This window comes from Artemia sp. Qi Xiang Cuo, chromosome 1, assembly GCF_049724085.1.
Source record: "Artemia sp. Qi Xiang Cuo chromosome 1, ASM4972408v1, whole genome shotgun sequence".
Taxonomy (NCBI): Eukaryota; Metazoa; Arthropoda; class Branchiopoda; order Anostraca; family Artemiidae; genus Artemia; species Artemia sp. Qi Xiang Cuo.
Window position 1 is genome coordinate 68,531,345 of NC_142794.1, and position 16,393 is coordinate 68,547,737.

General features: G+C 37.6%; 1 protein-coding gene across 1 annotated transcript in view; it reads right to left on the minus strand.

Moving 5' to 3' along the window:
• The window catches only part of LOC148956646 (thioredoxin, mitochondrial-like), a 73,461-nt gene that overhangs the window by 32,198 nt on the left and 24,870 nt on the right, over positions 1–16,393 (minus strand). The window lies entirely within an intron of this gene.

A 16,393-nucleotide genomic window follows, 5' to 3' on the forward strand; every position in this document is an offset into this window, starting at 1 on the left:
ACAGAGACGACACACACACAAAGAGTCCACTCACACACAGAGAGTACAAACACACAGAGACGACAGACACACTGAGACGAATCACACACAGAGAGTACAAACACACAGAAACGACACATAGAGACGACACTTGCACAGAGATGATACACAAAAACACAGAGTCAACACACAGAGAGAGACGAGACATGGGGTATCTGATGGAATAATTTAGGTCGTATGATCAATTTAATTATTTTTTTTCAATACAGTAGTTTTTTTTTAGTAAGGAAAATCAAGACAACACCCACACAGAGAGAACACACACACACACAGAGACGAAAAACACACACAGACGACACACACACACACAGGACAAACACAAAGAGACGAATTAAACATAGAGACGACAGACACACACACACACACACACACACACAAACACACACACACACACAAACACACACACACACACACCCACACACACACACACACACACACACACACACACACACACAGAGACGACAAAAACACACAGACTAGAAACATAGAGAGACCACACGCACACACACAGAGACGACAAACACACGGAGACAACACACACACAAAGAGACGACACACACACACACAGATACGAAACACACAAAGAGACGACACACGCATAGAGCGTCTGATCATTGAACTTTTGATGTTAGTGTTGTCAGTCAAAAGCTATGAGCTTGAGAAAAGAGCTTGAGAAAATTGCCTGATTATCGAAAAATGGGGAAACACCCTCCAAAAGTCGACAGGAATGCCCCCCTCCGGCGCGCCGGACACAGGACACAGGGACATCATTGAGAGCTGGTTCATGGCTCATTTTAAATGGAGTTGATGTATTTAAAAACCTTTTGTAATTAAAAAATACTTTCTTAAAATGGAATCAAATTTTTACGAAAAACTGTATTTTTGTATAGCACAGGAGTAGCAAATGTTATTAACATTATCTTCCATACGAAGATCAAAATAGCTATTATATACCGTGGTTTATTCTTTACTCTGTTTCAGCTACCTCTACATCTATGTTAACGATTAAACTTACATAATCCCCAGTTATGATAAACTATACCTATCCTTTATGTATTAATACCGATCTCTTATATATCCTATCTATTTGTGTCATATCATCAGGCATATGAAGATTTATTTTCATATTTCGGTTACTATGAGCTCTTTGTTCTTTATTATTATTCTTTATTATAACATTTATCGCTAGAACCAGGAAACTTAATTACTATATGCCGTGGTTTGTTCATTAATAGGGTTCAGCTGTCTCTACAGCCATGATATCGATGAAACTAAGCTATTCCCCATTCAGATTGAACTACACTGATTCTTTATATAAATTACTGTAAAATTTCTTAATATGGAACGTGATCGTCTCTTACTAGACGCGATCGTCTCCACTACCACCATAACCACGATGTCAATTTTTTTTATAGATAATTACAAACAAGAAAAAGCCTAAGGCTTTTTCTTAGTTGCAATAGTAAGAGACGAGCCTCAGATCAGGCAGCTAAGTAAGTTGGATATGGCACTATATCCCAGAAGAGCAACTTTTCAAAAGATGCTTGTATCATATTAGTAGTATGGAGAGCAATACTCCGAGCCGCCGGTACCCCCTTCGAATCCCGGTACCGGCACTTTTTTAGACTATACAGAACGGGGATTCCCAATAACTTATTTCTGACCCATTAATGCGGGGATAAAGTGGAGTAACAAAAACGAAAGAAAAAAGAACAAATACAAAAAAAGAAAAAACTTTCCTATGACAATATTAAATATAAAGAACAACAAATGCAAATCAGAACAATCGAACAAGAGGATGAAAAGGACAAAACCGCATGCAAGCCTCTTCTTTTAACTTGGAATCCAACTTATTATATGACGTCAATATATCAGTTGCATTAAAAATTTGAGGTCTTACGGTTTCTATACCAAGGAGGTAAATATAAAACATATTTACAATAACGAAAATACAAAGCTCTAATATCCTGCATATCACTAGTATTAAAAAATGGGCGTAAACTTAATAGAAAAAGAATAAAATGGGAACAATATGTTGAATATAGTTTAGCCAAGGCTTTGCGAGAATGTCGGCCCCGGCTTGGGACAATTTTAGAATAGCCTGCTTTAAGCTTATTCTTAATATCTGCAAGTGCATTAGCACGGATAACTGAAACAGAAGAGCAGATACTGATCCAGAGCCAACGCAACAAAGGAACCAGCTTAATTAAAAAAAACCACAACTCAAATCACTACTTGGCTTTTTAGCATTAAAAACTAAACATTCACATTTTTCAGCATTAAGCATGAGGCAATTTTTTCAAAAACCTTAGAAACAAATGGATATACTTAACTAGGGTGAATTTTGAACGGCTAATATGTAACAGATAGTCTGCATATTAGTTGGGCCCGCAAAACACGACAGAAAAATAAAAGTAGGCACAGGGTATAAATAAGCATTAAAAAGGTATGGTGATAAAATCCCCCCCTGTCTAAGTACAGACCGAATAGGAATATTACCAAAAAAGGTCTCCCCTGACCGAAGTCGAACATATGAATTTGCATACCAAAAACGAAGGACATATATAACAGATGAGTTCACTCCAAGCTGGGTAAGAGAATACCGTAGTTGGCTGGGACAAACTAAGTCGAAATTTTTTAAACATCTAACGCTCATAAATGCACTTCAGGTCCATCTTTTTGTGTTTGAATTAATAAAGAGGTAAGAATTCGATCTGCATGTTGGCATCCTATATATGGTTTAAATCCAAATTTATTCACACATAATCAACTTTTAGAAGAATTTCAGGAAGCAGGATATATTCAAAAACTTTGCTGAACGAACAGGCTACCGTAATAGGTCTATATAATGCGCAAATAGTTGGATCTTTCCCACGTTTAAGAATTGAAGTGACACTCCCGCACAAAAAAGAATCAGGCACCAAAGACGTACACAAACAACTTTGAAATAATAATTGCGAATGATGAATCAATCCTTTCGAATTAATATGAAGGTGAAAAACACTAATAGCATGAATATTATAAGATTTAGATTTTAGATTCTTAACACAACGGATCACACGGTCAGCAGAAACGGGAGGCACATGGCCTTGGGAAATTCTCGCAAGTAAAAAATAAGAACAGGATAGCAAACTGAGAATGAACCGCATAATTCATAATGTTAAAAATCTTATTATAATGATTAATCCAAGAGGCATTGGGGATTCAATCGGCAGTAGGAGGCGAATCAAATTTTCGCAACATTAATCACTTGTTTCCAGTGACTAGAGGTCTTCAGAAATTCCGCACCATTGTACCTTACTTTACGAAGATACTGTTTAAATTCCAACTTCGTTTACTGTTTAATGTAAAAAAGGCGACCCCTTAAAGGCCGGCCACAAGCAACCCAAATTCTAGCCAGAATTTTGCACGATTTTTTACAATTTTTAAACCAGGGTCTAATTTCCAAATTGAACTTCTAGTCTTAAGCTAAAAACAGCAAAGCAGGACAGCCACTTCTTCAGCTTTTTTCAGGCAGGATACAATCTGGCTGTCATATATAATGAGCTGAACTCGAGCTTGTGGGAATATAACTCTGGTACATAGCAAATTAAACGGAACTTTAATCGTAGACACAAGAAGACCAAGGGTTGATAGATATAGAGGCCTATTCACTTTATTTCAGTCTCGCTTGGTCATATACGTTTGTTAATTAGTACATAAGGCCTGTTCAGCCCGAGTCGTATTGATGGTGATGGTGGCTGAAAGGGGCAGATGGTCATAATCACGTTCATTTTGGTCACTGTGAAAATCTCTAATAGAAATACCGGAAGAAACAACACAGTGATCGATATCAGACAATGAACCACTATTATGTATGTATGAATGGGATGCATCTTTATCCAAAATTCGATAACCATTAGGTAGCGAATCCAAAAATAAATCAGTCCGTGCTGAGGTAAAGTTTACATATCGCCTAACAGGACCCAATCCAATCCATTACTCTCAACACTAACAAGAAAGGTCTTTAGCAATGCATAAGCTTTAGTATACTTTGTTAGAGAGGAAAAGGATCTTTGGTCACAAGGGAGGTATATATTAATAAGAACTAGGTTAGCAAAATGGATTGCCATAAAATAATCACATTCACGATAACACACGGGTGATAGCGGGACTAGTTTCTGCTTTTGGCAGCCCTGAAGGTCTCCCGAAAATGTTGCTAGCACTTCTAGCGAAAACCAAGCATTTTTACTCCTCTGAAGGGAGTTCAAACTCGCCAAGGGCAAGAGGTGTTCTTGTAGAAACAAAATGTCTAAAGTAGATAGTTTCTGGTTCAAACAATGATACTTATCTTTCGTTCCGTTAATGTTGAATGAGTATACAGAAAATACAATTCTAATAGTCATTTTCTTAGCTGACTAGAACGTTTAGCTACAACATTACAAAGGATTCGGCATTTCAGAGATCGCCATGACAATTAACACATTTGGGGGTAGCCTGGCACGGGGAATCACGTGACGATTCATGCTCTCCTAAACAATGGGAGCAACGTTTAGGTTTATCACAAGTGGCCTTCAGGTGATTAGGCAATTGGGAGTTAAAACAGCATCTGGGTGGACGCTGGAACCCATGAACTCGGGAAACCTCATACCCAACTTTCACGCGAAGCTTCAGCGCATTAGCAAGAGCAATTGCATTTTCGAAAAACACTTTAGCAGCAAACGTTTTACAAATTCGTTTTGCATCCTTAATATGGCCGCAACCAATTACCATGCCCACGTTAAAGCATTTTATAAACTTTTGTTGCATTTACTTCACAGTTGCTTATTACAGAGGGAACAAAATCGCAAAAGTCCTTAGCAGCAGTCTGATCAATTCACGCCACCAATTTATCGTCGGAGGGCTTTATGTCATAAATACATCCATGACCAGGTATAAGGTCAACGACATCACGACGTTTTGCAGGATTATTCAGGTGAGATGGAACTTCTGAAATGACACTAGTGGTATGATTATCAATGGTTGGCTGGGGCCCCAAGCCACTAAGAGGAGGGAAGTTTAGGTCATAAGACACAATTTTTCTCACGGATTTGGTTGAGTTCGGAGTCAATGTTTAGAAGCCTTGATGCGAGGCTTGAATATGCAACGGCTGGAATGACAGGAACCTCGGTAGACAAAATAATCACGTAAATAGGCAAACCAAAATCATCAGACTCACATTTCTGAAAGGTTTCTATTATATCCTTTATGTGACGGTAATTAGCTAGATCACCTTGCCGTCTAGGCAAACGTTCGCCAATGAACACTCGAGACCATAGGTCTCGAGTGTTTTAGCTATCATAATGGACTTTTCATAAAATTAAGTCAGTCGCATGTTTGGTAATAATATCATTATCCACGCCTACTTGAAAATTTGACTGCACAAAGTTTAGCACCGCAGAACGCAGAAGCTCCATCATATTTGTTATTCGGAAAAGACAAACATGGTCACAAGTCCGAAATAAGCCCAAAAAAGCCACAAAAACAGTTAACCACCGTTCAAAAGCATTATCAAATATAAATATCCTGTTCATAAAGAAAAACTTGTCATTCAGGTTTGTTAATGGTCCAATTTTTATTAAGATAATCCAGTATTCACTCAACTAAAGCTAGTTTGCTACTACAATGAAGGCTAGTTTGCTTCTTATACATGGCGACATGTTTTCTTTTCCAACGACACATTTTTTTTAGCTTCTAAGCAGATTTTCCAATGAATTTATGAAATTCTTGTCTGATATAGGAATCGAACACGAGACCCGAGATTTTCTATCGTAAAAGAACGACGCGTTGGCCAACTAAGCCAAAAAGTCATTGATGTTATTATGTTCTTAGAAATACGTTCTAGGCAATTACTGCATTTATATCTGGGCGTTAGCCAACTGGTGTTAAGCACCACTATATCGTAACAAGCTAATTGCGTTATCGATTTCTCAATTGGAGTTAGATATTTGGTGAATGCTATTAGTAGATTTTTTCCAGTCGCCTTTTTTCGAATCATTCCGAGAATATACATACCGCAGTGATTTCAGATGATTGTTAGGCAGATATATTCATTTTGTACTCTAATGGTACAGGACATACTGGTTCGTTTAATAATCAATGACACTAATCAATGTTTCGATTCCGAAAAATGTAATGACTACTGCCAGCCAGGTATCCTTTTTTCGTAATGTGTTAACCCCCGAGCACACTGGTTTTTCATTACCATTACGGGCTTTGCGCACGAGCTTGGGTCCCCAGGTCCCCCTCCAGGGCACCAATGTCCCCCTACTTTTTTTCCCCCCAACTTTTTTTAAACTTCGTTTTTTAACCTTTTTTTTCAAGTCTTAAATTGACATGCAATCCCCGTTGAACATCTTTTTGGATTTTTTTTATGCGGCCTCCCCCGTTGTACTCTGTGGCTGGTCATCGGCAGTACTTGGTCTATTGTATGTTTTCGATCAATATTAATTGTGCACTGGAAGGATAAACACATACGTCTTATTTTAAAAAAAAGCAAAGATAAAATATGTCAAGAAAGTGTGTCTACATGATAAAGTTGTCGTAGCCTTGAATGCTGAGAAGGACAAATATTTGAATTGCGAAACAAGTACTAATGGTGACATCATTGGAAATGTATGCAAGCGTTGTTGTGACAGTGACAGATTAAATTTTCTTTGTAATACCAAAAAAATTCAAAGGTCATAGTGGTGGATAGGCAAGAGTAAAATTTCCAGAGATGACAGTGCTTAAAGATAATACAAGCCTAAAACTAATAGTTGATGATGACGGCCAGCTTCTTGCTAATGCTGCTGGCAACACGTTACCCGTTGATAAATCATATCATCTTTGTGTTGTAACCAAAAAGATGTATATGGTGGATATATATCTGGTATATGGTGGATTTAGTATACGGTAGATATACTAGAATGAAATTTCCAGAGATGGTCAACTTCTTGACAACGAAACAACTTGACAATGACAACGAGGGTTAACTTCATGCTCACAGCACGGGTAACACGCTACCTGTGGATAAATCCTATCTCTATCTTTCGGGTGAAAGATGGCGGTGCTGCACCATTGTCATTGAACATATCTTGTCTCAGTGCCGAAGTGTTACCTGAGTACAAATAATGGGGTAATAGACAGTGAAATCGCAGGCAAATGAAAAAAGGGCATTGTCAGATAATAACACAAAGGAAATTAATGCCAATTCAGTGGAAAGCAAAGCATCGGTGGACGTTACTAGTATCATAGATAGTTTACCAGCAGATACCATTAATGAACAGAATAATACTAATGATGAAATGTGTGATGAGATTGTAACTGAAACCATATTAAGAGTCGTGTATGACCCTAAAATGAAATAAATGCCATGTCAAGAGAAAAAATTATAAATTATTTTTTTTTGGAATGGATTCAATGCATTCATTTTATGATTTCATGATGATATTCTACATACCATTATTTCAATAAAAATATTTCATTACATTACTTTGTTATGCTTCCATCATTTTTGGCTACACTAGCAACTCCAACGTTTAGAATATTTATACAAAAGTTGGAGATGCAAGAAAAGGAATTTTCAGAGACATAGGTACTACTAGAGAGAGAGAGAGTGAGAGAGAGTGAGAGTGAGAGAGAGAGAGAGAGTGTGTGAGAGTGAGTGAGAGAGAGACAGAGAGAGAGAGAGAGAGAGAGAGAGAGAGAGAGAGTGAGAGAGAGAGAGAGAAAGAGAGAGAGAGAAAGAGAGAGAAAGAGTGAGAGAGAAAGAGAGAAAGAGAGAGAGAGAGAGAGAGAGAGAGAGAGAGAGAGAGAGAGAGAGAGAGAGAGAGGGAGAGAGAGAGAGAGAAAGAGAGAGACAGAAAGAGACAGAGAGATAGAGAGAAAGAAAAAAACACACAGAGACAAGAAAACAGACGTCAGACACACAGGCACAAAGAGAGAGAAAAACAGAAACACACACAAACACACAGAGACAGGCAAAGAGACGGTCAGATATACAGCCACAGAGATGAGAGAGAGAAAGAGAGAGAGAGAGAGAGAGAAAGAGAGAGAGACAGAAACAAACACAGAGACAGGCAAACAGACGGTCAGACACACAGGCACAGAGAGCGAGAGAGAGAGAGAGAGAGAGAGAGAGAGAGAGAGAGAGAGAGAGAGAGAGAGAGACGCAGAAACACACACACAAGAGATAGAAACACCAAGGCATTGGTGCAGCAGAAAGCCTGTCTTCTTTTTACCTTCCGTTGAATGCTAATACCCGAAAAATGGGTATAGGATTTATCAACAGATAACGTGTTACCCGCGCTGTGAGCAAGAAGTTGACCCTCGTTGTTAAATATTACTTTTAGACATGCATTATCTTTAAGCCTATCATCTCTGGAAATTTTATTCTACTAAATCCACCATCAGAAATGTCAATTTTTTTTGGTAGTCCAAAGAAATTTATTCTCTCACTGTCTTGAAAATGCTCACATACATTTCCAATGGTGTCACCATTAGTGCTTGTTTCGTAGTTCAGATATTTGTCTTTGTCAGCATTCAATTCTACGATAACTCTATCACGTGCTCATAATTTCTTAAATTATTTCACCTTCATTTTTTATTATTGCTATGATTCTGTTCAATGATGGTATCTGTTGATAAACAACCAATGATATTATTAACGTTAACCGATGCTTTGCTTTTCATTGAATTGTTTTTAATTTCCTTGGGAATGTTATATACCAATGTCCTTTTTATTTTACCCTCGATTTCACTGTCTATTATCACATTATTTTTACATAGGTAACAGATCAGACCCACAGACAAGATATCATTTCTGACATTGGTGCTGGAGTATATCTGCCTTGTTTTTACCGTCTGATGAATGGTAATACCAAAAAGATGATTATATGGTTTTCCAACGGGTAACGCATTACCAGCAGCATTAGCAAGAAGTTGGCCCTCGTCATAAACTATTAGTTTCAGGCTTGCATTATCTATGATCTCTATCATCTCTGGTAATTTTACTCTGGTATAACCACCCCTATGACAATTAAATTTTCTCGGTACTCAAAAAAAAAAATTTTACTTTCACTGTCATAACAACGCTCTCATACATTTTCAATGATGTCACCTTGTTTCGCAATTCAAATATTTGACCTTGTCAGCATTCAATGCTTCGACAACTCTATCATGTAGACACACTTTCTTGAAATATTTCATCTTTACTTTTTTTAAAAATAAGACGTATGTGTTTATCCTTCCAGTGCACAATTAATACTGACCGAGACACATAAAACGAACCAAGTACTGTCGATGACCAACCACAGAGTAGGGAGCGACTGCATTAAAAGAATCCAAAAAAACTATGTTCACCAAAGATTGCATGTCAATTTAAGACATGAAAAAAAGGTGAATTTATGAATTTTTTGTCTGGTGTAGGAATCGAAAATGAGACCTGAGATTTCCTATGGTAAAAGAACGACGTATCTGTTAACTGAGCCAATAAGTCATTGATGTTATTATGTTCTTAGAAATACATCTTATGCAATCAATGCATTTGTTTCCGGGTGCTAGCCAACTGGTGTTAAACGTCACTATATCCTAACAAGTTAATTGCGTCATCGATTTCTCAACTGGAGTTTGATATTTGGTAAATGCTATCAGTGAATTGTTTCCGGGTGTCTTTTTTGGCATCATTCCAAGTATATACATACGACAGTGATTTGTGATGATTGCTAGGCAGACATATTTTTTTGTACTCTAATGGTACCGAGCACACTGGTTATTTTTATAGCCAATGACACTTGATTTGGTTCCAAAAATTGTAATGACTACTGCTGGCCAGTATCCTTTTTTTGTAATGTAATGGTCCCCAAGCACACTGGTTTTCCATTACAGGGCTTTGCGCATGAGTATGGGTCCCCATGTGCGTAAAGATAATGCAAGCCTAAAACTAATAGTTGATGACGTGGGCCAGCTTCTTGTTAATGCTGCTGGTAACACGTTACCCGTTGAGAAATTATATCTTCATCTTTTTGTTATTACCAAAAAGATGTATATGGTGGATATATATCTGGTATATGGTGGATCTAGTATACGGTGGATATACTAGAATGAAATTTTCAGAGATGATAGTGATTAAATAATGCATGCCTAAAAGTAATAGTTGACAACTAGTTTCAACTTCTTGCTCACAGCGCGGGTAACACGCTACCTGTGGATAAATCCTTTAGCCATCTTTCTGGTATTAGCATTCAACGGAAGGTAAAAAGAAGATAGGCGTACTGCTGCACCAATGTCATAGAACATAGCTTTTCTCAGTGCCCGAAGTGTTACCTGTGTAAAAATAATGTGGTAATATACAGTGAAATAGCAGGCAAATTTAAAAAAGGGCATTGGCTGATAATATAACCAAGGAAATTAAGGTAAAGCATCGGTGAACGTTACTATTATCATTGATTGTTTACCAATAGATACCATTATTGAACAGAATAATACCAATGATGAAATGTGTGATAAGATTGTAACTGAAACCATGTTAAAAGTCCGGGCCCCAATCCCCCCCCAAATTTTTTGTCCCCCCAAACTTATTTTTAACTTAGAAATTTTATCCACTTTTTTCATGTCTTAAATTGACATGCAATCTTAGGTGAACATAGATTTTTTGGATTCTTTTAATGCAGCCACTCCCTACTCTGTGGTTGGTCATCGACAGTACTTGGTTCGTTTTATGTGTCTCGGTCAGTATTAATTGTGCACTGGAAGGATAAACACATACGTCTTATTTTAAAAAGTAAAGATGAAATATTTCAAGAAAGTGTGTCTACATGATAGAGTTGTCGTATCATTGAATGCTGAGAAGGTCAAATATTTGAATTGCGAAACAAGTACTAATGGTGACATCATTGGAAATGTATGCGAGCGTTGTTATGACAGTGAAAGTATAATTTTTCTTTTGAGTACTGAGAAAATTTAATTTCATAGTGGTAGTTATACCAGAGTAAAATTACCAGAGATGATAGTGATTAAAGATAATGCAAGCCTAAAACTAATAGTTTATGACGAGGGCCAACTTCTTGCTAATTCTGCTGGTAATACGTTACCCGTTGATAAATCATATAATCATCTTTTTAGTATTACCATTCAACGGACCGTAAAAACAAGGCAGGCGTACTCCAGCATCGATGTCACAGATTACTTCTTGTCTGTGTGTCGGAACTGTTACCTATGTAAAAATAATGTGATAATAGACAGTGAAATCGAGGGTAAAATAAAAAGGGAATTGCTATATAACATCGCCAAGGAAATTAAAAACAATTCAATGAAAAGCAAAGCATCGCTTAACGTTAACAGTATCATTGGTAGTCACAGTTCACATAATTATCCAATAAGCTTATCGCAGATCATTTCTGGTGTTCGTTCTCAGTGCGAACAAAAAACTCCTCCCACTTCTTCGTGCAGTTATGGATCAGTGTGTTTGCGTCTATCAATGAGAAATGGTTACTAAGTGCATTATTCGTAATAGCGGGTTTCTACTTGATTCCGATTGTTTCGCGTCTGACTTGTCTACCCGTGAAATGATCTGATGCCGCCTATGTTTCTACGTTCTCTGGAGCACTCGCACTCCGGTCCGGGTTTTTATAATGGGTGAGATAGGGAATGATCATACTGGATAATTATATGAACTGTGTTGGTAGTCTACCAACAGATACCATCATGGAACAGAATAATAGCAATAATAAAAAAATGAAGGTGAAATAATTTAAGGAATTATGTGCACGTGATAGAGTTATCGTAGCATTGAATGGTGACAAAGACAAATATTTGAACTACGAAACAAGCACTAATGGTGACACCATTGGAAATGTATGTGAGCATTTTCATGAGAGTGAGAGATTAAATTTCTTCGGACTACCAAAAAAATTTGACATTTCTGAGGGTGGATCTAGTAGAATAAAATTTCCAGAGGTGATAGTGCTTAAAGATAATGCATGCCTGAAAGTAATATTTAACAACGAGGGTCAACTTCTTGCTCACAGCGCGGATAACACGTTACCTGTTGATAAATCCTATCCCCATCTTTCGGGTATTAGCATTCAACGGAAGGTAAAGAGAAGACAGGCTTTCTGCTGCACCAATGCCATAGTGTTTCTACCTCTTGTGTGTGTGTTTCTGCGTCACTCTCTCTCTCTCTCTCTCTCTCTCTCTCGCTCTCTGTGCCTTTGTGTCTGACCGTTTGTTTGCCTGTCTCTGTCTGTGTGTTTCTGTCTCTCTCTCTCTCTCTTTTTCTCTCTCTCTCTCGCTTTCTATGCCTGTGTATCTGACCGTCTGTTTGCCTGTCTCTGTGTGTGTATTTCTGTCTCTCTCTCTCTCTTTTTCTCTCTCTCTCTCTCTCTCTCTCTCATCTCTGTGGCTGTGTATCTGACCGTCTCTTTGCCTGTCTCTGTGTGTTTGTGTGTTTCTGTTTTTCTCTCTCTTTGTGCCTGTGTGTCTGACGTCTGTTTGCCTGTTTCTCTGTGTTTCTCTCTCTCTCTCTCTCTCTCTCTCTCTCTCTCTCTCTCTCTCTCTCTCTCTCTCTCTCTCTCTCTCTCTCTCTCTCTCTCTCTCTCTCTCTCTCTCTCTCTCTCTCTCTCTCTCTCTCTCTCTCTCTCTCTCTCTCTCTCTCTCTCTCTCTCTGTTTGTCTGGCAATCTCTTTGCCTGTCTCTTTGTGTTTGTGTTTCTGTCTCTCTCTCTGTGCCTTTGTGTCTGAGCGTCTGTTCGCCTGTCTTTGTTTCTCTCTCTCTCTCTCTCTCTCTCTCTCTCTCTCTCTCTCTCTCTCTCTCTCTCTCTCTCTCTCTCTCTCTCTCTCTCTCTCTCTCTCTCTCTCTCTCTCTCTCTCTCTCTCTCTCTCTCTCTCTCTCTCTCTCTCTCTCTCTCTCTCTATCTCTCTCTCTCCACAAAAATGTATATACACACGCGGGGATTGTGGGAGATACTTCCTTGAAATAAGTATAAGAAATATATTGGGGAAATCTGAAATTTGTATGCTCTGGTGGATTATGACTCCTGAAAAAAATGTTCCAGGTATGGAGCATTTTGCAACTATGCCAATAATGGAAGATCACCAGTTATTAGAAATAAAATATATTTAAAATAGGTTATGCTAGTCTTTTCTCGGGGTTTGGGGATTATTGCCCGAAACATTTTGTTCTTACCAACATGTTCTTCTGTCCAACATCGAGATTTTATTTCCACTGATGTGATCAATATCAAAATTTGGTCAAAGTGATGAAAGACTTGAACGTCTAATTAGAGTAAAGCCAAGACTGATAGTCTCTGTGATAGGCATACCTAGAATTACTTTTTCAGCATTGTATAAAAATGACTATTTTCACTTCTTCGTGATATATTATTATCCTAGGGCAGGACCAAGGCAGATAGGCATGCAGTAAGGGTAATTAAAATAGTCTATCCGTTCCATGAGCCATTTGTAGGCAATTGGAGATCTAAAAATGATTAAAAAATTTATGTCCGACAATGTCCACAGGACTTTCAGAAGAGTGGGTGACTGATATTGTTAATGTTAATATTATATGGGCTTTGCCTCCTGGAAAAGCCAACTGGAATCGCTGTGGGGTTACATGAAGGCAAACGACGACTGAGATTGAAACACAAAGTATACTATTAGAATCGCCTTGCCCGAAACCCCTATACAGGAAACTTACAGTCCCTTGGAATTTAATTTAATTCCAGACAAAAAATTAATAAATTCATTGGAAAAACTGCTCAGAAGCTAAAAAAAAAAAATGCGTCGTTGGGAAAGAAAACCTATCGCCAGCTATAACTGTAGTTAAAAATAACGCCATCTATGATTTTAGTTATGTAGATAGCAGCACTGGGGGAATTGCCGTTCTGTGTGGTCTTAAAAAAAGTGCCGGGATTCAAAGGGGGTACTGGCCGTTCAGAGTATTCCCCCCCCCCATGCTACTCATATTAACTTTTAGTTACTATATACCGTGGTTTGTTCGTTACTAGGTTTCAAACATGTCTAAAACCATGTCATTGGTGTCCCCATTTATGCTGAACAATACAGATCCTTTATATAATCAGGAATTATTCTGGTTTCATTTGACAAATCAGATTTTTTGTTAAAACCCTAGAAAAATACTACATTTTATACAACTAAATCAAATGCTATTTATAATGTTAAACAAGAAATTCATAAATTCATTGGAAAAACTGCTTAGAAGCTAAAAAAATGTGTCGTTGGAAAAGAAAACCTATCGCCAGCTATAACTATAGTTAAAAATAATGCCATCTATGATTTTAGTTATGTAGATGGCAGCACTGGGGGAATTGCCGTTCTGTGTGGTCTTAAAAAAAAGTGCCGGGATTCGAGGGGGTACTGGCCGTTCAGAGTATTACCCCCCCCCCCCCCATGCTACTCATATTAACTTTTAGTTACTATATACCGTGGTTTGTTCGTTACTAGGTTTCAAACATGTCTAAAACCATGTCATTGGTGTCCTCATTTATGCTGAACAATACAGATCCTTTATATAATCAGGAACTATTCTGGTTTCATTTGACAAATCAGATTTTTTGTTAAAACCCTAAAAAAATACTACATTTTATACAACTAAATCTACATGCAATTTATAATGTTAAAGATATTAATTTGATCTTCGCATGGAAGACGATGTTAATAACATTTGCTAGCTACTCCTGTGTTAGACAAAAATGCAATTTTTCGTGAAAAATTGATTCTATTTTAAAATTATTTTTGTAAATTACATAACGTTTTTAAATACATCAATTTCCTTTAAAATGAGCCATTAAACAGCTCCCTATGATGTTCCAGTGCCCCGCAAGCTGCAGAGGAAAAAAAAGCAATGAAAATGATACCTTTGATGCAGAATACTATGGTTGCAGCCACTTTTGTAGCTTTTCAAGCATATGGATTTTCCTTGTTGTTAAAGCAAAGGGACTGTAAGTTTCGTTTATAGGGGTATCGGGCAAGGTGGTTCTAATAGTATGCTTTGTGTTTTAATCTCAGTCGTCGTTCGCCTTCATGTCCAGCGGACATTGTCGGTCATGAATCATCCCAAAAATCTCGGTAACCCCACAGCGATTCCAGTTGGCTTTTCCAGGAGGCAAAGCCCATATAATATTAACATTAACAATATCAGTCACCCACTCTTCTGAAAGTCCTGTGGACATTGTCGGACATAAATTTTTTAATCATTTTTAGATCTCCAATTACCTACAAATGGCTCATGGAACTGATAGACAATTTTAATTACCCTTACTGCATGCCTATCTGCCTTGGTCCTGCCCTAGAATGATAATATATCACGAAGAAGTGAAAATAGTCATTTTTATACAATGCTGAAAAAGTAATGCTAGGTTTGCCTATCACAGAGACTATCAGTCTTGGCTTTACTCTAATTAGACGTTCAAGTCTTTCATCACTTTGACCAAATTTTTCAATTTAACCGCATATTGATCACATCAGTGGAAATAATATCTCGATGTTGGACAGAAGAACATGTTGGTAAGAACAAAATGTTTCGGGCAATAATCCTCAAACCCTGAGAAAAGACTAGCATAACCTATTTTAAATATATTTTATTTCTAATAACTGGTGACCTTCCGTTAATGGCATAGTTGCAAAATGCTCCATAACTGGAACTTTTTTTCAGGAGTCTTAATCCACCAGAACATACAAATTTCAGATTTTCCCAATATATTTCTTAGACTTATTTCAAGGAAGTATCTCCCACAATCCCCGTGTGTGTATATACATTTTTGTGGACTGTTCATGTCTAAATTCTTTTTATTTGGACTTCCTTTAGTTTTTAAAATAGCCTTATTCTTCATAGGTGTCACACTAATTCTTTTCCCTCTGTTCTTGGTTATTTATTTCTAAGTTTTTCACATTCAAATTTTCTTCTTAGGTCATTCTTACTCGAGATACAAAGACAGCTTAACTAGCTTGGGTTCATATCTCCAATTAAAAAAAAAAAAAAAAACGGGAAAAAACTACATCAAGCTTTCATTTAACCCATGCAACGAGTTATCCTAACAGCCATCTTCAAATAACCTTTAGACCAAAGATCCTCCTTACCAGGACCGTCACGTGGTGCGGGGAGAGGTGAAACACCTCCCCCAATGTTTTTGGGTACTCGCTAAAAAAAAATAAGTCGGTAAAATCGTGGCTCGAAGCACCACGATTTTTCCAACGCCGCCAAAAATTTTTATTCGGTTGAATAAAGACCACAAAAATATTGACAAAACATCTTCTGAAACTTGAACTTGGTCGGTAAGCGCAGCAGTTTTACCGACTCCTGCTGTGATTTTACAGATGGTGCCACAATTTTCCATTTT